Consider the following 19,100-nt stretch of genomic DNA (forward strand, 5'->3'; position numbering starts at 1 on the left):
CTGAAAAGATTGTTAAGAATATAGGGACCCAGGCTTATCCCTCAGTGACTCAAAAATCTGATGTGAAGCCCAGAAATCTGTATTTTTTTAACAAGTTTTCCCAAGAGAGTCTTGTGGTTAGGTAAATCTGTAGTGTAAATGAGAATTTTCCCTAAAGCCCAATTGCCCCAGATCTCAAGCTAGATTTCCTTCAGTCCACCAGGGCCTTGAAGGAGATATTCATAGGACCTGCACAGGATAATTCACTGCACTGTTCAGAAAAAGTCAAAGGGCTTGTCGAGTTTTGTTCCCTCAGCAGCTCTGGGAGGGGTCCTCAGTTCATTCTCAGAGCCATGATGGATCCATCAGGTGCCCCATTGAAGTTCCTCAGGAACCCATTCCAGGCAGAAATTGTGAAACAGAATGGCTGCGTGTCAAGTCTGATGAGGGATAAAAACAAATCCATGGAAACTGTTGTCACGGTCTCCAAAACTGCTTAGCCAGCTGCAGGAAGCAAACAAATACACTGAAGCATTAACTCAGGCAGAAGGTTCCAGCTCATTGAAAGCAGCCTCATTTGTTTTCCATTACGGCTCACCAACATCTACCTGGGCTGTGCTCTCAGGGTTCCGGCAGCAACATGACAGAGCCGGGAAGGCTGATGGATTTATGACATATGGCTTTGATGACATATTTACCAAGTCTTGCTTGCTGGATTCCAGAAGCAAGAGGCTGGGAGCTGGAAAAGGAGAGGCTTCCTGAAAATTGAGCCCACTGGGAAAATAACAGGTGATCGGCTACCGAGGAGAGAAGTCTCTGCTGGAATGGGTGTTTAGACACCCGTTCTTGAGGATGGGGGTATCAGTGACTGCAAATTGTTCTGCTGGGTGCCAGGAGAAGTGGGGTCCATACTCTAGCTCTGCTGCTTCCTTCTGGACAGCCATGAGGGTACCACTGGACTTCAGAGCCTCAGTGTCCATGCCAGGAAAAATAAGGGAGGCTTTCTGGGATGTGAAACGTCACAGGAACATAAGCATGCATCGCTACATATTTTAGTGTTGGGAATATCCCTTATGAGCCTGCAACTCAGGCAAGACTAGTTTTGAGGGTAATGTTCTTGGTTCCAGCTTTCTTATATCCAAAGCATAGGGCATCTCATAGGACATTGCAAAAGATTGTACTTTTTAATTTATTCATTTTTTTTCAGTTAGGGGGGCAAAAAGAAGGAAATTATCCATCGGTATGCGAATACTGCACTGAGAGAAAGTTTCGTTATTTTGTTCCTAATTGCTGGTGAAATCTTTGTAAGTTAGAAAGTACTGTCTTCTCTGCAGACCAGCAGACTGGGAATCAAAGAAGTTAATTTATGTGTACAAACTCACACAGCTTATTAGAAGTGGATCCGGGAAATCTGAGATGTACTTAAGACAAAGTAGGTATTCTTCAAATACAATTGTAAATTAAGAGGTAATAAATGTTCCTAAATTAAGCATTGTTTTCTTATTATGGTGCACATTTTCACAATAGTCTTTATTTACCAGTGTCCATTATGTTCATTTGTTCAACAACATGCTTTTTTTAACCACTGCTATTTGTGCAATCCTGCTGGCCGTGTAAAAGCAAACCAAACAAAATGTATCTTTTGATACTTTGATGGTGTATGGGAGATAGTGCTCTTGGGTAGAAATTCCAACGACGCAAGCCCAAGTATGCCAAGCTCATTGGATTATTATTTATTTATTTATTTATTTATTTATTTATTTATTTTTTGGTACCTGGGATTGAACTACTCATTGTGTTGTTTAGGGCAACAGAGAAGGAGTCGCAGATATCCGCGGCATCAGAGAGGCGTTTTCAGGTTGGCTGTACAGAGACAGGAGGAAGATGACACAGATATACGGATGACATGAACCTGGACATGAAGGACACATTGATACCAGCCCTGGAGATGGAAGTGTTTACAGGGAAGTGGGTGAGAATCTTGGTGAGTTAAACAGATGACCCCTCCAGTCTCTCTCTCTGGTTATGTGACAGCCACAGCTCCTATTCAACACTGGTAAAAGGATTCACCTTGGCGAGAGAGACTCCCAGTTTCCTTGCTTCAGGAGTCTTCTGCTGCCAGGTGGTTGGGTGATAGAGAAATGAGCCTGCAAATTCTTCCCCCTTTAGCAGCATGGAGAGATGGCTGGGGTGTCATTCTGTGACCTCAGCACATTACAGTCTCCTCTTCTAGCAGGAGGAGTTCGTAAGATGTCTATGCATTATTCCTACATGACAGTGGCAGTTGGAGCTGAAAAACTAAGAAAGTTCCAACAGGGATAAAAGCGTAGTCTGCCGCTCCAACTTTTCTTTGGCCTGTCACCTCCATTTAATTATAAAGGTGTAGAGAAAAGGTGAAAATGCAATGATGATAGCATGATAGCAAAATACATGGAGAAGTCAGAATTAAAATTCTCCTGTAGAAAAGTAATCATTTCCTGCCTCAGATTTGTGAAAACATTAATGACAAGACTATCACATTATGAGGAATGTGATTAACATAATGCTGCCTAATGAATTAATTCCTCCAGTGGATCCAAAGGTAAAAATATTTTCTTTTCCCCTTAATCCTCTCTAATAGATGTAGATTTGCCAATGGAGGTTATTTTTTTCTACTTTATGCATTTGTTAGAAGCATTCTCTTCTTATACAGAGATGTATGAATGGAGAGTATACCGAATTGCTATCTGTGTAAATATAGACCTTCCATTTTCAGAACCAGGGGGAGTTAAAATTATTTTTTCAATTTATTTTCAGGAAATTTATGATCACTTAAGGTTGATTTATTAATCCATGATATTTGATCCAAAAGAAGTCATTTCTTCCCTTTGCCCTGATGGGTTTTAGAAAATAGACAACATCTTATTTGGCTTTTAAAAGTTTAAGAAAAAATAGCATTAATATTTTGGGAAGCAAACTGTCATCTAGAAATTTTATCTTTGAAGTGTGTCAGAAGAAATTACATTATTCTAAATACAGAACACACCAAAAAATTGTATACGCATTTCAGGAAAAGAAAAACAGCATGATGTTTTTTCGACAGATGGTTTATCCTCATATGAGGGACCCTAGAGGATGTTGTATATTACAGAAAACCCATTACACTGGCAGCCTTTAAAGAAGAAATTGAAAATGTGGGTGCAGTAATCTCAATGACCAAGGTTATCCAAGCAACAGTTCACCATACTAATAAATGTCTGGAAGCTCATGGCCACCACTTTGAGTACCTCTTGTAATTATAGAGACCAAAAGTAATAATTTGTATTAACATATGATGTCTCAATAAATTTAGTATTAAAATATTTCTACAAGTTTTTCTTTTCCTGAAGTGTGCATGCATTTTTTGGCAGACTTCATATATATGCACTCCATGAGCATATTCAATGCCATGCTATTTATTATCAGAAAAATAATGAGAAATACTGAGGCATTCAACATTAAAGTGGTGGCCAAAGAAACCACTGTGTTATCTTTTAGTGGAATACTATATAGGTATTTTTCAATAATATTTGCATCAGCAAAAAATGTAATAACTTGGAAATGTTCATGGCATAGCAGTATCAATGACAACACCTAATATTTATTGATCACTATTAATTGATGCAATGCTTTACATGCAATATTGAATTCTCAGATGAGCCTAAGAGGGAAGCCACTATTTATTATTATTATTACTATCCCTATATATTAAATGGAAAACTAAAGACTGTAGGGTTGGGCTGATCTCTTTCTGGTTACACAGTTAATGTGAAACCAGATTCATTGTGATGTTGGGTCTCCAAGAGCCTCTTAAGTCACCAATTGTTAGAAGGTGTCACGGAACTCTGAGCAGATGTTATACTTACCATTTATTACATCAAGAACATAGATAATAAAACAAGCAATGGCTAATAGGATGGGGTACATGAGTGACCAAGCACAAGCCTCCAGCTGTTCGCCCTCAGTGGAGTAACACAGACAGTGCTGAGTGCTCCCAGCCACTGTGTGAACCAGTGTGAAGTTGTCCCACCACCAGCGAAGCTCATCTGAACCTTCGTATCCCAGGGGATTATTAGGGACCAGTTATAAAAGCAGCGACAATCCCTTAGCTGGCCTCCAGACTCATCTTCAGACCCTCAGATGTCAAACAGAGACTAGGCCAAGGCCAACACCCCAAGTAGCATTGTTAGCATAAATTATCTAGAGCAACCCAGGACTCCAGGAATTCAGAGACTATCTGTCAGGCAGGATTTTCAAGGGATTACATGTTGATAGCCATGAGCTGGTAGGGTTGGAGCACACTAAGAACTGCTGAGTTAACTCTTTCATATACAAAGCCCAGGTACACGGAACCTGCAGCACAAATGCTTAGCCATTATGGATTTTGTAGAGCAGATATCTAATCTTCTGCTGAGGCCTTCTCCAGGGCAGGAGAGGAGCCATATGCTGAGGGTTATGAAGTTGAAAAGAAAAATAGTCCCTGCCTGTAGCTGATGGACTGGCCAGCAAGTCTGTGTGTGGGTCGTGTGTGAACATGAGAAGAGACATATGGTGAGGTAGAGACACCAAGAAGCGCGCCCACTGGCCACACTGAGGATGGGAGGACAAGGCTTCCCAGTGAAGGCCATAGTTGAGACAAGGATGAAGATGTGGATGACACGCAGATAGGAAAATCTCTCTGGAAGGATAATGGAGAGAAAGAGTCATAATACACCTGGGGACTGAAAAGTGGGTGGGAAATTATCAAAAGAGTAGTTCATGGTCCCTGGAGAAGAGTGGAGAGGGAAAAAAGGCTAAGGATAATTCTGGGTGGACAAATAAGGATAGATCATTAAAGGGCCTTTGTGTTTCAAATATATATATGTATGGAATACTGAAATCCATGGAGTAAGCTGATCATACGTTCATTTTATTAAAGCACTTTTATCAGCTGAGTGTATCACAGACCTGCAAAGTCTTGTCTTGACAGATGGTAGGCAGAGCAGCTGTGTGGCAAAAGAGAGAGAGAAAGAGAAAGAGAGAGAGAGAAAGCTAAGATGGTAGTGGTCATGGTAGGAAAATAGGCATTAAGGAAAGAAATAGCAAGAGTATTAAAATACAGTGCAAGAATACATACGGGTGTAGACTCCTAGGCATTAGTATCTAGGGCCAACTAAGAGTTGCTATTATTCAGATGGATAGAAAATGCAGAAAGGGAGACATTTGGAGACTGTACTTGAGACTATGCTATAATTTCACGAAACCCATTCATTTTTCCCCCCAGAAGAGTGAATGGCAGATGTAGGTACTGAGTTCTAACCAACAAAATGAGGACATCAACAGTGTTTGTTACATTCCGTTCAAATTCCTGAAATACCCTACATGTACCTCCTTCCTTTCTGTTCTTAGCTGCCAAGTGAGAGGACTCCTGGGTGATTTTTGCAGCCACAAAATGGAAGCAGCCTGGGACTCTGAAGAGAATATCCCAGCACACGAGACCATAATGTAAGGACCAGTCCTCTGTAATAGGTACCAGTGAGGGCTCATGTGTCTCACAGAGGCTGATACACACTGACTTAACCAGAACTTGGTACCATCCAGTGGAAGACTGGTATAAAAACAAAACAACATAAACTAAATAAAACAAACTAAATTTCATTTACATGGCCATTCCTTCACAGTAGATAGGCAGGTGAGAGGAAGCTGGTATGGCTCCCTGGACAGCTGGAGGTCCTTGCATGGAGCAGCACATCATTTGGGAAAATTGCCCTGATGATTAGGAGATCAGACTGAGTTCCTTATGATCCAAAAAGCAGAAGCTATAAACAGATGCATTAGTGTGTGTGTGTCTGTCATTGGGTGTCTTTGGCAAGAATTAAATAAAAGAAAAAATAGCTCAGGAAAGAATTGGGTAGTTGGCAAAAAAGAAAGAAAATGCCAAAACCAGGCATTCAGAGTTATACTGGGTTGGAAAAGCCAATGATTCCTAGGCTTAGGAATGTAAAAGATGCAATTTTAAAAGGCTTCTTGTGAACGACCCAGAAAAATTTCTCAATTGAACAAAGAGTTAACCCTGCAAAGAACAGCATAAGGGTGTGCCTTCCCATGGATAGTTTCAGAATGCATCCAAGTATCAGTACCCCTTGGCTAGAGAAAGAGAGGAGACTCAGAGCACAGAAGCAGGGAAATAAATCTGAATGCAGAATTACGACTTAGGAAAGAACTTTGGGTAGCACATGAGACAGGGTGAAGAAAAATAAATTAGCAGTCAGCAAAGTTTGTAAGGAAATTGTTTTGCCAAAAGAACCATGAAGCTAAGATAAATAATAATAGAAAAAAAAAGAGAGGGAGTTTGTCCAAGACTTAAAATAACCCTGTAATCACCAGTCTTCCATGAGCTGAATTCAGGACAACGAAGCTGTGAAATTCTCCAGGAGGAAACTCCCCATTCCCTTCACATGTGGCCAAGGCGAGCTAGAGAGATAAAAAATCTAGATGATACCAGTAGCCATGGAGGACAGTGCGCACTAGAGTTCCTTGTTGAGAGTGGAATGGGGGCCCAGGGAGGAAATTCTCTTTTCTCTTAAGGTAAAAAACTTGCAAAGTTTATGTCCAGCAAGAATTGAACACAAATTGTAGACAAGTGCCTTCTTCTCTTCTGACAAATGCAAGGTTGGCTGCAATTCTCCTGCACCATCCTAGATTAGCCGCCAGTCGGGCTTGGGCTGACGTATAACTTGATTTTCTATCCAGAGCTGCTGAACTGCAAGTTACAGCATCTGGTTTGATGGAGAGGACGGTGTCTGGGTCACCAAGGGAGCCAAGCTTTGTGATCAGTTCAGTGTTTAGAGCTTGGTGCTGGGAGTCATCTCTCTTGGCATTGCTCCTTTGCTCTGGTTCCTGGCCACCATGAACTGCATGGCTTTGCTCCTCCACGCCCTTCTGCATGAGGTTTCTGTCTTGGAGCCAACTGACCATGCACTAAATATCCTTCAAAATCATGAGCCAAACTAAACCTTCCCTCCTTTAAGTTGTGAGTGTCACGGATTGTCTTCCAGCGATAGGAAAACTGACTAATAAAGCATGTAAAAAGGCCAGTGGCTGTTTTGCGAGTACAGTGTTACCAGTGCCCCCTCATGATGCCAGATTCAACTCTACCACAACTCAAGTGGTCCAAAGACTAAAGGATGCAGGTATCTGTGTCCTTCATTACACTCTTGTGTTGAGGAAGCAGACATGGTGGTTTGCTCTGCTCCTGCCTGTGCAGGTGGAAAGAGAATTGGAATGGATTACAAACAGAATTCTCCTCTTTGCTTTATCATCTGGAGATGATCTGTAACTTTAGACAGAACCACAGGGAAGAAAAGAATAGGCATAAAACATGTTGCAGGGTATGAAGAGGAGAGTGGTATTTCAGTACGGAGAGATTGGCTAGCTCCCTTGTGAGAAGGGCTCATAAGAAGGACCCAAGTGTAGCTCTGAGTTTACAGGTTCAAGAAGGGAGAACCAGCGAGAGCCTAGTAAGGGACTATCTGCAGAGTAAGAAAGCAGCCAAGGACTAGTAAAGGCAGGAGTGGAAGGAGTTTTCACCAGAACCTGGCAAACAGACTAATCCTGGAAGCCCTGGCCTCCAGAAAACAGATGCAGCCACCCCTGAGAACAAGGGACCCAGGCTCTGCCTCCTTTGTAAGGAAGTTCTACGGCAGTCCTCAAGGGCATGCAACAGGAATTTCTCTCCACATCCCAGAAAAATGTAAGAGACTCTTCAGGGACCCTTGGGGTAGATCTGGGTCTTTCTTTCCAGCTAAAGGCCTGTGAATGTGGGTGTGTGACTTCCAGGTGCCACCCCAAATGATGATTCCAGGGAGTATTCAGCCCTCTCCTTCTCTCTGCAGAGGAGAGGGATACCACCCAGAATGTGGGCACTTTGCCAGTGTGGGCTGTGGAGCAGGGACACTCGGAACTGACCCCCGAGCTGCCTGGCAGTGGCCACACAGTGAGGGCAAAGGCAAACAGCCCTTGCTCTAAGTCACTGAGAATCATCTTACCCATGTCACCAGTCTGGCCTGTCCTGACTGCGTGGCCTCTAAAGGAAGACTTGGAGAATGGCATGAGCTATGGGAGCGAGTTTACCAAGGTAAAAATGGAGAGCGGGGAAAGCATCTCTACTGAGAGCTGCACGAAAATCGGGTTTGATAAACAGCGCAAAGTAGCAATAGAACCAGAGTTGGGATACTTAAGCTGCTGTCTTTTATCTGTCAATTCTTAACTGACCCCAGGCACAAGACGTAATACTTTGCTTTCAGTTACATCATTTGTGAAGAAAGTGAGTTTCAGTGAATGAAGTCAATAATCACGTGTGTCATTCAGGTCTCCACACTGAGACCAAAAGCACGTGTAGTCGCATCCCAGCTCTAAGGCTCAATTTTTAGTGATGGTTGGACAGTCACAAAGCCTCCGCCTCCTCATCTGTAAACCCAGCAACCCAGAGGACTTTTTGAGAGGGTAAAAAATGATCTCTGTGTACCCTTTAGCCCAAGGCTTTGGATTGTTTGCTCAATAATTATTTCCTCCTATTGCAATTTATTTCATCATCATCACTAATGGCTCATAGCTGTGAAAATCTACAGTGCAGTTCCCTTGGAAGTTACTATAATTATTTAGGTTTTTAAAAATTTTATTTTTTGATTTAAGACATAAAATCCAAGAACATGTAGGGATAGATGAATAGCAAGACAGGAAACTTACAGCTAGTATTTGATGCTCCTATGACCTTCTGTAAATGTAAGATTAAAGACAACTAAAGATGCTCTTGGTTTATAAACCTTTCAGTTAGCATCTTTCCACTTATGAAGTTCAACTTTTTAACATTCCTAGGTCTCACAGCTCATGGCAGATTTGAGGTTTGCCAGCAGCACAAAACCAACACTCAGCTTTAGTCAGCTCTTGTAGAATGGTCTTTTTTGAATTTATGGCCTAAGAGATTTGTTTTAAGACTTCAAATTTAATGTTTGTACAACATAAGCTGTTGTAAAATAGAAGCAAGCCTGGAACTTGGTATACCTGAGCCTCAATTCTTCTCATGTGCCTAGTCAGTTACTAGGAGATAGAAGATAAGCCTGGAATGTCGACACATGCTTGCATTTCTGACACTGAGGAGGGAGTAGGATCACAAGTTAGTGGCCAGCATAGGCAGGTTAGTGACTTAGCAAGACCCTCTCTCAAAGTTAAAATAAATAAAAATAAAAAAGTCTTGAGATGTAGTTGAGTGGGACCCAAATTTCAATCTCCAGTACTAAAACAAAGATAATCCACTATTACATTAGTAGGATCACGATTTCAATAAATCATACAGCCATGCATTTGTTTGTGGGAATGAGAAGACAACTTGGTTCCACATTTGGAAGTGCCTCCTCTGAACTCCTATTGCCTTATCTATTTCATGACAGTTCATTTGATATAAGTTGCTGTTTCTACTGATTGCAACTAAAGGCAAAGATTATTGGGGATCATTATCCCTAAGTGCCTTGTACTATGCATGGCATATAGAAACTGTTATTCAAGTGGTTATGAATGAATGAATTGAGTTTATACCCTGAAACACTCTGGTGTAAAAGTAAAGACTAACATGCTAGTCAGAAAACCTGATAGATACTGAAGTTGGATTCTTTTTCACTGATGTCTGTGCTTAGCTTTACTGACTATTTAACAGCATGAGAAACTTGTATATAGGAGGTTCCATATTATGGCGCTAAGCTGAGTTATTAAGTGACGGAGAATTGGGATTTTCCCTACACATTTTGAAAAATTGTAATATGAGGGAGTATGAGAATAAACACATCATTTCACTCTTCCCTGTTGCTCCTGTAACCCATTGATTGTACGCAATTATTCTGGAATTGTTTCACCAATTACAAATTGTGGGCTGGGAGTCAGGCAATACCAGTAGAAAGGCTCAGGATTACAGGAGCAGAAAAATCATGAGCTCTCTCCTGTAGCAGACTCTGGGGAGGGGCACAAGCAGGCTCACTTCTGCACAAGCAAACAATTAGAACAAATTCTCCAGCTAGGGCTTGGAGAGACCTGGTTAGGTGTCTCAAGACAAGTTTAAAGAGTTATAATCCCTAATTTTTCCATCAAAATAATGCCTAACTCTAGTTGCATTTACTTGTACTGGCTCATTTTATCCTCTCTCCAAACTCTGTGAGGTAGATATAATTAATCACCCCATTTTGCAGAAAGAAAAATGAAGAACCGACAGGTAACGAAATTTGACTAAAGTGACACAGGCAATTGTGAACAGAAATGGAATGGAACTGAAATGAGCTTTGCTCCAAGTGCATAATCTTTGCCCTACATTTCCACGGAGCCCTCATTTATGGAGGAAATTGGGCAATGAAGGACTCAAAGCTCATAGATAGATAGATAGATAGATAGATAGATAGATAGATAGATAGGTAGATGAGATAAATATTTCAAATATATTTATTCATGTGTTTGCCATATCTGATACTCAGGTATAACAAATGGCTTGTTTTCTCAAAAACTATGATTTACAGTTGAACATCATGAAGCACTTTCACAAACACATAGCCTTTTATTCACTTCCTTACACAAACACTTCAACAGTTAGCAGTCATCCCTCCTGGGGAATGGCTTGCCCAATGTGCCTACCTAAGATATCTGGCTTTGAATGTCTTTGCAGATTCTTTGTTCCCTCACTAACTTTTTGGAAGCATTGTTAATTATCACCTGCATCCCATCCAGTCTCTGGGAATCAGTGGAAAGTATTCAAAGACATTTTTGGACCTGTGTCTTAGCAGACCTGGTAATCTATCTCTTGCTTTCATTGCCCTCTTCATCCCAGGGCCACTTGGCAGCAAGAGGGATTTTAATTGATCTTTGTTGTTGAGACAGACTCGCTACTTTCAAACATTATATATTTTCTTGGTCATTTGTTCAACAAACATATATTTAGTGTTTGCTATAGAGTTAGGAGAACAGGAGAGACTGATAAAAGAATTCCAACGTGGTGTGAAAGGCACATCTGCAGCGACTCTAGGGGATCACAGAAGAAGTGGACAGCAGCTGAATGCCCGGGAATGACCTGGGAAGCCTTCCATGTGAAGTGTGCCCATGTTGAATTGCAAAGCATGAATTTGACTTGAAAAATGGAAGAAGAGAGCACATAGGACAACCAAGGAGGGAATTTCAGGGGAAGTGTGTGGGTCTTTTTATTTTAATCTTCATTCATTCAGTGAATATTGGTTAAACCTCTCCTTTATACATATCCTATCTGAGGTGTCTGAAATACAACACTGAATAAGAGAATCTAAACCTTTCCCGCTCAATGATCTTACTCCTGAGGGTCAAATGCTAGAGATGAAAAATACAAGTCATGCTCAGAACACATGGTGGGGCTGACATGGACTTGATCAGGCTGCTCTTATAGGCATGGTGCAAGCAACTTCCATGGGCTTCAAGGGATTCAGATGCAAGACAAAGAGTGAAAAGAAACAAAGACAGCACAACCCCCATATCAGATCCCAGATCCCCTCTGTCAAGCCAGGAAGATGGGAAAACCTGGAGACAGGGGGACCAAGCACTTTGTTTCACTCATCTGAACACATAAATAGCACCTGCTGTGGGCAGGAAAGCCATGTCTTGTGTCCTGCAGGAGCTTATTTCTTAGCAGAGAAAAAAAGTATTTATCAAGCTCAATTCCAGAAAGTTTTCGTGGACACAGAAATAAAATAATGCCCTTGATCCACCTTCCAAAGAAGTAACTGGGACCCACTAAGGTAGTTTGAGTGGGTAAGTAAAAACCAGGACATAACTAGTATGTGCTAAATCCCCAGGTTGGGTAACATTTCATCCCATAAAGAAAAGACACATCTATCAGAAAGAAGAAGGGAGAATTAAATATTGAACAAAATGATGCAAAAATACCCTGACTCAAAATGAGGAACACAGAGAAGGATCTTGTCACCCGCATATCTGCAGTGAACTCTGCTCACTGTGCAGAGAGGGCCAAAGATGGGTCACACTGCGCATTTGACAAGTGTGCCCGAAATAGCGTCATGACTTTTATCTGGTGTTGTGGTGGGATTCCAGGATCATCTCTTGGAGAAAAGAGATTGTCCTTGTCCCCCTGTAGCAAAGTCGTATTTTTGGAGAGAAGGAAGATTATCAAGGGGCTAATTATAAAGAGTTATGGAGCACAGGCATGAATCCAAGAGCTGAGTAGTCAGGATCTGTAGAGACGCTTTGCCCTGACAGCGTCGTCGTCGTCGTCAATAGAAACAGGCACAGCGCCTCTCAGAAGGCTGAGCATTCAGCTTCTTAACGAAAAGCCATCACAGGCCCACAGAACGCCTGTTTTCCACACAAAAGGACACTTGACTACATTAAAATATGAATATTGTTTCTGAAATCCAACTAATTCCTTCAAGAAAATTACCTAGTTTTGGATTACATCAGAAGCGAGGATAATGTCACAAGTGCAACAGATTCTAAATACTTTATTTCAATAAATATTTCTGTGGGAAATACACAAAGAAGAATTTGACTTCTTAATCCCCTGCAGTTTTTCATTAGAGAGAAGTTTGTGTGTGTTTTTATAGTTTGAACCCGTTTCTGGGTGAAGTTTGCTAGAAATGAGTAAGACACGGGTCCTTTCTGCACAGGACAGCGCCCTCTGGGGAGCAGGTGGAAGCACAGTAACCAGTTCCGGTCTGTGCCGGAAACGGAAACGCTCACACAGTTTCCCGGGCAGAGCAAGCAGCCCACCTGGGATGGGAGCTTCCCGGATGGCGCCCTGAAGCGGGGGAAGATGCGTATGTGTTAAAGAGGGAGAAGCAGAGAAAGAAGAGAAGGGTCCAGCTCAGGGAGCAGAGTCTGCAGAACTAAGAAGTCAGAGACCAGCCACAGGGTTTGCTCTCTGGCCCCAAGTCAGAGCCCCCTGAGCAAGAGCACAGGGGAGGGTCTGAAGGACAGTAAGAGGAAACAGGGAGGAAGGGGCCACACTAGTGTCTGATGCGCTGTTCAACAGAGATAAGCTTTGACCTATGCATAGTAGTTGTCACTGAGGCTGGGAAATGGGATTCTGATGACCAGGATAGGAGACAGGGCTAACAGCAGAGCTCTGTCTGGTAGGATCTGTCACCCACAGCTGTTTTTTTAATCCCATCCCTTAATACCAGTGTGCTCATTCCTTAACCTCTTTAACCTCGAAGCCTTTTTTTTTCTTTTCTTTTTTTTTGTAAAACAGAGTCGAGCAGACAAATGGCTTGGTTAGAGGAGCCATAGTACACTCCATTGGATCAGGTAGTGGAGACCCCAACATTAGAAACAGTACCTGGTCAGGACCCTGTCCAGGTTCAGAGGACGTGTTATCCCATCCCTGTTATAGGCAAGATGATGAGATCTTACCTGGCATTTAAATTATGATTCTGCAAGTTAATGACTATATATTGCACAGTGGAGGATTTTACTATGTGTGAAACCAATGGTTTCCTTTATATTGATCCCTACCAATACTGCAGCTAAATTTGAAGCTTCTATTTTTTTCATCACAAGCATAACAGTGGAGTTGCTACAGAGACACAGTGAACACAGCAGAAGGAGTTCTGCAGCTGCTTCACAGATACACGACTTGTGTGAGGCCAAACTACACTGTGACTTTAAATAACTGCTGTTGCAAGTAATGCTGATGGGAGGAGGTGGAGGTGTGAAACAGGTCTATAGTTAAGTGAAGGAGAGAGATGTGTAAAATATTTAGTAAGAGTCAGCAGGAATGAGTGCTTGTTTGTATGGTGAACAAGAGGGAAAAAGTCACCAAATGATGATAAATCCAGGGTGGTGACATCCCTAGGGACAGAGAGGGCCCAGTGCCACTTGACCATTTAGAAAACACAGAGAGAAAGCAGCTTCAGCAGCAAAGTTTCCTCTTGTGTGAGGCTCCCGTCTGTCAGACAAAACATAGTGAGTCAGATACCTGGACTTAGAGTCCGTAAAGTGCCACGGCTTAAACTAAACATGAGTACCTGGGAGCGTGTGTCTCTGCTGCTTTTGACAAATGTTTAATCACCTTCTATGTACAGTTGTGATGGCAGACAATGACTATACTGCTTTCTGATGCCCTCTGTCTTAAGAATTAAGAAGAAGAGAAAAAATACAAGTAAAGAATCACACGCAATTACATATTTACCATCCTAAGTAGCATTAGGAAGGAAAATGGTAAGGGCTTACAAGACAGACCCTCAGAGGTTCTGGATGGGGCTCTGGTGGAGAAAACTGTACAGCAAGCTCAGTGCTGAGAGCAGAGAGCTGGGCAGACAGGACTTGGCTATCGAACCAGATTGGAACTAATAATATCTGTGAGGGCCTGGGATATAATGGGTAAAACAAAAATAGCTTTAATAGATTAAAGGTGGATCTTGAGTGTAGAGACCTACTATATGTGCACCTCCCAGGAAGCCGAGGGTGTGCAGCAGGGGAGGCACAAGAAGCCTCCAGAGAAGCCAGGGTAGCTGGGAGCCTCAAGGAGGAGGGAGGGTGCCACACAGTCAGATGTCTCCTTGAAATAAGGCCACTTGTGACTTGGACGAGCTGAGATTCAGTGGAGCCTTGATTCAAAGCCTTGATTCAGTGGAGAATGTGTTTTTCTGTCCACGTCTCCCAGGCTCTACCCACCCCTCAGTACCCTGACCTCCAGGCATCACAAGAGGAAGCGGGGGGCCTTGCCTCGAGGCCTTGTTTGCCCTGTGACCTTGGAAGCCTCGGCCTTCCTCTGTGACTCTCAACTTCTTTACCTGGAAAACAGACAAAAAATAGCGTCTTCTTATTACCAGGCAAATGGTCAGTGCTGTATCAAGAAAAGAAGAAATACGAATCGACAGACAAGGAAGAATGTTCACCTGCATACGTCGGCTGCTCAGCACTTAGAAACTGGAAAAAAATAAACAAAAAAACAAAAACAAAAACAAAAATCCCCCCTTCTCCTTATCTTATTTATGTAACACCAGCAAAATTTTCACTTTAAACAAAATTAAAGACAAAACATGCAAAACCCAGCAAAGTTCCCTCTGAAATCCAAAGGCAAAACTAGCATTCCTCTCTTCTGAGCTGCTGCAGTGGTTACAAGCACTTCAATTATAATGTTAATCTTCCTGGATAGTAATTTTCTTTAGTGCACCTCAAGAAGAGGAAAATGTATTCTTATTTGGATCTACATTTCTAAGGACTAGGGAAGTGTCATTTTCAATTGCAATGAAATCTATGACGTGCAATTGAGGGTCCTTATGTAAATGCAGTTACTTCAGACATTTTGTGTGGATGACCTGCTGGAGCCCTGAGAGGTGATGGGACCCTCTAATGCACTGGTGCCAGAGCTGGAACCCCATGCCCAGGCACTGCGAGTTTAAGTTGCCTGCTGTTTTCTACGCCAGTATCCTGCAAAATAAGAGTGCGGAAGAGAGGGCCAGGCAACCACAGCATGGGTGTCTGGTTGAAGAGCGAGAAGGAGAGATGAGAAGTACGTGACTCTCCTTCTACCTGTCTCACACTCTACACTTCCAGAGCAGTTGGACACAGTTCAGAATTATCTTCATAACAATGCTGTATTTTCCCCTTTGTATTTGTACATGTTTGTGATAAATAAAACATATATTCATGCTGGGTAATTGATACATATGCATATCACATCTTGATCCTTTTTAGTTCTCCTTCCCCTACCCTTCCTCCTTCTCTTCTCTTCCTCAGATACCCTTTCTGTATCCATAAAGTCTATCTCTTTCCAATTATCTACCTCTTATTTACATAAATAAGTATTCAAAGAATCAAAACATGAAATGCCAGGTAACAGTTATCTCTGGGAGGCAGAAGGGCAAACAAGGTAGTGGTGAAGATTAGAAGTTCATAATACTTTTAAAAAGCTAAAGGGGGCCGGGGATTTAGCTCAGTGGTTCCGCTGCCTGCCTCACAAGTGCAAGGACCTGAGAGTTCAATCCCTGGTACCAAAAAAAACCAAAAAGCAAAAAAGCGAAAGAAATCTGATGAAATGATAGCATTTGCTATCATGTAAGTGGTAAGGTTGTATTCCATAGTATATCTAAATGGCTTAAATATTTTGATTTGTTTTAAAAGAAGGGAAGCTCCCTCTCCATGTTCTCTTGAGCCCATTCATACGAAAAGCAGTAGGAGCTAAGGATTGTCACCTGGCACCATCACAAGTGACAGGGCCAGATGCTGGCAGGATGAGGAAGGGGCTAAGGAGACCCGAGACCAGAAGTCTTGAAGGAAGAAAATGGGGCTTTGGGGGAGAGAGTGTCAGAGGGACGAAGGGAAGGTCACCTCTTGAGAGGCCCACACACTGGAGATGAAGGATGGCCATGCCCTGGAAGCTGCCTCCGCTCCTTTGAGATTCCTCAGAGTTCCAGAGGCAGAAGGTCGGAAACTCTTCCTGCCATTCAGGAGTAGGCCTTCATGGGTAGTGCCTCTCTTGTGCTTTGATAAAATTCAAATGCCTTCCAGAAAAATAATTTAAAACAAAAACATCTCCGATTTCATTGTATCATAATAATAATGTGCAAATGGATGGATATTTTTTAAATTTTAGCAATAAAAATGAGATGATACACCACAAAGCTTTGAGATCATAACACTCGGATATTAGAGACTTCAGCAAGAGTCTGTTTTGGTGATCACACTGGATACGTCTACATACAGAATTTAAGAAGTGGTATTTTCCCTCCTTTATTCCAGGAAAAAATGAATGCTATTGACTCAATGCTGCCACCTGGTAGTCATGTATCATAAGTCATCTGAACTGCTGAACTGGAGGGGGTTTTTGATTTCTCTTCTCTTTTCTTTTTACTTCTCTCGTGAGATTGTGGCTCCCCTGAGCACAAATGGTAACTGATACTCATTGAAAAAAATCCTTTCCTTTGTCTTATGAGATATCAGGTATTTTCAGAACTTTCACCCATTTAATTTTCATGGTCCAATGAAACATCTCCCTAGGAAATAGAAAATAGTCTGAAGAAGAATAGAAATATTGCGGAAAGTCTTAGGGCAGATATTCCAGAAGTGCAATTTAGATTGGAACTTCTGATTTATAGCCTCTTCTCTTTCCACTGCCTCAAGGACACTGGACTTTACCTTACAAGGAAAGGAGTTGGCAATGACATTCCTGCAAATCAGACTGGTTTTTGAAATGAATGTGCTCATTGGTTCATTCATCCATTCACTCACGAAGGACATGTTAGGCTTCAACTGTCTGTTCCCAGGACACTTTCTTAGGTCATGATAGGGATAGAAACTGAGCGCATATTATTGTTTACTCAGGATTTAAGTCTAGTAAAGTTGACTTCACTGAGACCTAAATCATCCTAAGAAGTGGTAAAGAGGTAATTATGGCCACTGTGGAAAAGTCATGCTATGAAAACGATCTTCTGAAAAATAACTGAGCAGTGAATTTAAATGATATGCAGCAGTCTCTGTTCTCTAATGTGATGTTTGAGCTGCTGCTGAGATACGAAGGTTTTCTGCCCAAACCCTGTGGGTACTCAGCCTGCTTCCCTGCAGAGCGCTATTAGCCAGGTTAATTAACACTCACCCAAGGGAAAAGACCTCAAATCTCAGGGCTTAATACCATACAAAGGTAGCTTTCATTTGTAATCGTAATTTGATGTGGATTTGACAGCTGAATTTTATCTTTCACTTCTTTCCATCTTGATCTCCATCTGGCTTGCCTGATCCCCAAGACTGCTGCAGCAAGGAAAGAAGAGGAGGGTGGAGCTGCCCAGTTTAACAATCTTGTTCATTCTCGGTCCATTGGCAGAGTTGACCACACGGTCCACCTAGCCAGCTGTGCAGGAGGCTGAGAAAGGAGAAGACCACAGGGAGACACAGGGAGCCTAACTCTGCATCAGGGACATGGCCTGGTGTCTACAAATTAGTTCAAATCGTGACTTTAAAAGAATTTGATTTATCGAGAGGCCCTTATGAGGTAAATGTTGTCTGTGAACTTCGGCAGAGCAATTTGGAAAGTCAGCAAATGGAAAGCAATGGGAAACTACTTCACTGGTTCAAAGCCATTAGCCGTTAGCAGAGCTCCAACTTTGTAGAGCAACTTATTCTTCCTTTGATGTGGCTGATGATGCTGTGTTTCCTTAAAGTGAAAATTACTCAATGCCGTTCTTGAAGGATAAAGCTCACTAAAAGGAAATGTGCGAGTTTATGGGAATTCTAGCTAAAGCAACATAACAGGATTCTTGCTGAAGAAAGCCAAAGTAACCAGACATCCCATGGAGAGCGGGTGGAGGATGGCAAACCCGATCAGATGTTAAGGATGGGGCCTTTTTCTAAGTTGACTTTGTGGAAACTTCCAAGTCAGACTCCAGGAGGAAGTGTTCAGGTGGGAAGGAGAAGGCTCAGAAGCCTGATTAAAGTCTGGTCAAGCCTAGAATCTTTGTCAGTCAGTTGGCAAAAGATGTGGGAGGACATTTTTCTAGAGCTGGGCTTGACTTGAACCTAAGATGTTATTAGGTAGGATACAGACCACCCCACTGTTTCTTTGGAGGTCAGGTAATATTGTATTCTAGTGGCTCCTTCCCTAGTGGCTTCCTAACCAGCTTTTAATGCTTTATGGTCTGGTTATCACAATATTCACTGGTTAGCCTCACTTGATTATGTTACTGACTTGTGGTACAGGAAGCTGGCAAAGCAGTAAGTGGTTTTCATTTACTACCCTCTTATACTTGCAGGGGGCGGGGGGGGGGAGATTTGTGTGCCTAATAACATTCCAAAACTTTTCAGCAGTGCAAACATTCCGATTATGTAAGTGGTTGCTTCTAAGGCCAGTTAGCTCACTCCACCTCCACTTTCTCGAAGTGCGTGAGTCTGAAGCCTTCTCTTGCTCAAACCAAAAGGAAACTAGGCAGAATTCAATGAATAGTCTAGGGCCGGGGATTTAGCTCAGTGGTTTCACTGCCTGCTGTGCAAGCACAAGGACCCGAGTTCGATCCCAGGTACCAAAAAAAAAAAAACCACTTAAACTCAATGACTAGTCTAGGATGAAAATGGGCAGAATCACAGAAATGAGAGGCTGGGAGATCTAAGAG

General features: G+C 42.2%; 1 long non-coding RNA gene across 4 annotated transcripts; it reads left to right on the plus strand.

Moving 5' to 3' along the window:
- Positions 1-505: 505 nt before the first annotated feature.
- Positions 506-18,740, plus strand: LOC101697724 (uncharacterized). 4 transcript variants are annotated; one of them, XR_015441275.1, is made up of 4 exons: positions 506-768; positions 1,314-1,411; positions 1,786-5,481; positions 17,742-18,740. It is a non-coding gene; the product is annotated as an uncharacterized LOC101697724 (long non-coding RNA). The 4 variants fall into 4 exon arrangements; XR_205353.3 differs by lacking the exon at positions 17,742-18,740 and having other exon boundaries at positions 1,786-1,963; positions 3,062-17,728; XR_002395820.2 differs by lacking the exon at positions 17,742-18,740 and having other exon boundaries at positions 1,786-1,963; positions 5,386-17,728.
- The last annotated feature ends 360 nt before the right edge of the window (positions 18,741-19,100 follow it).

This window comes from Heterocephalus glaber, unplaced genomic scaffold (assembly GCF_053883595.1).
Source record: "Heterocephalus glaber isolate CG9 unplaced genomic scaffold, H.glaber_assembly_v1.0 deba00001509, whole genome shotgun sequence".
Taxonomy (NCBI): Eukaryota; Metazoa; Chordata; class Mammalia; order Rodentia; family Bathyergidae; genus Heterocephalus; species Heterocephalus glaber.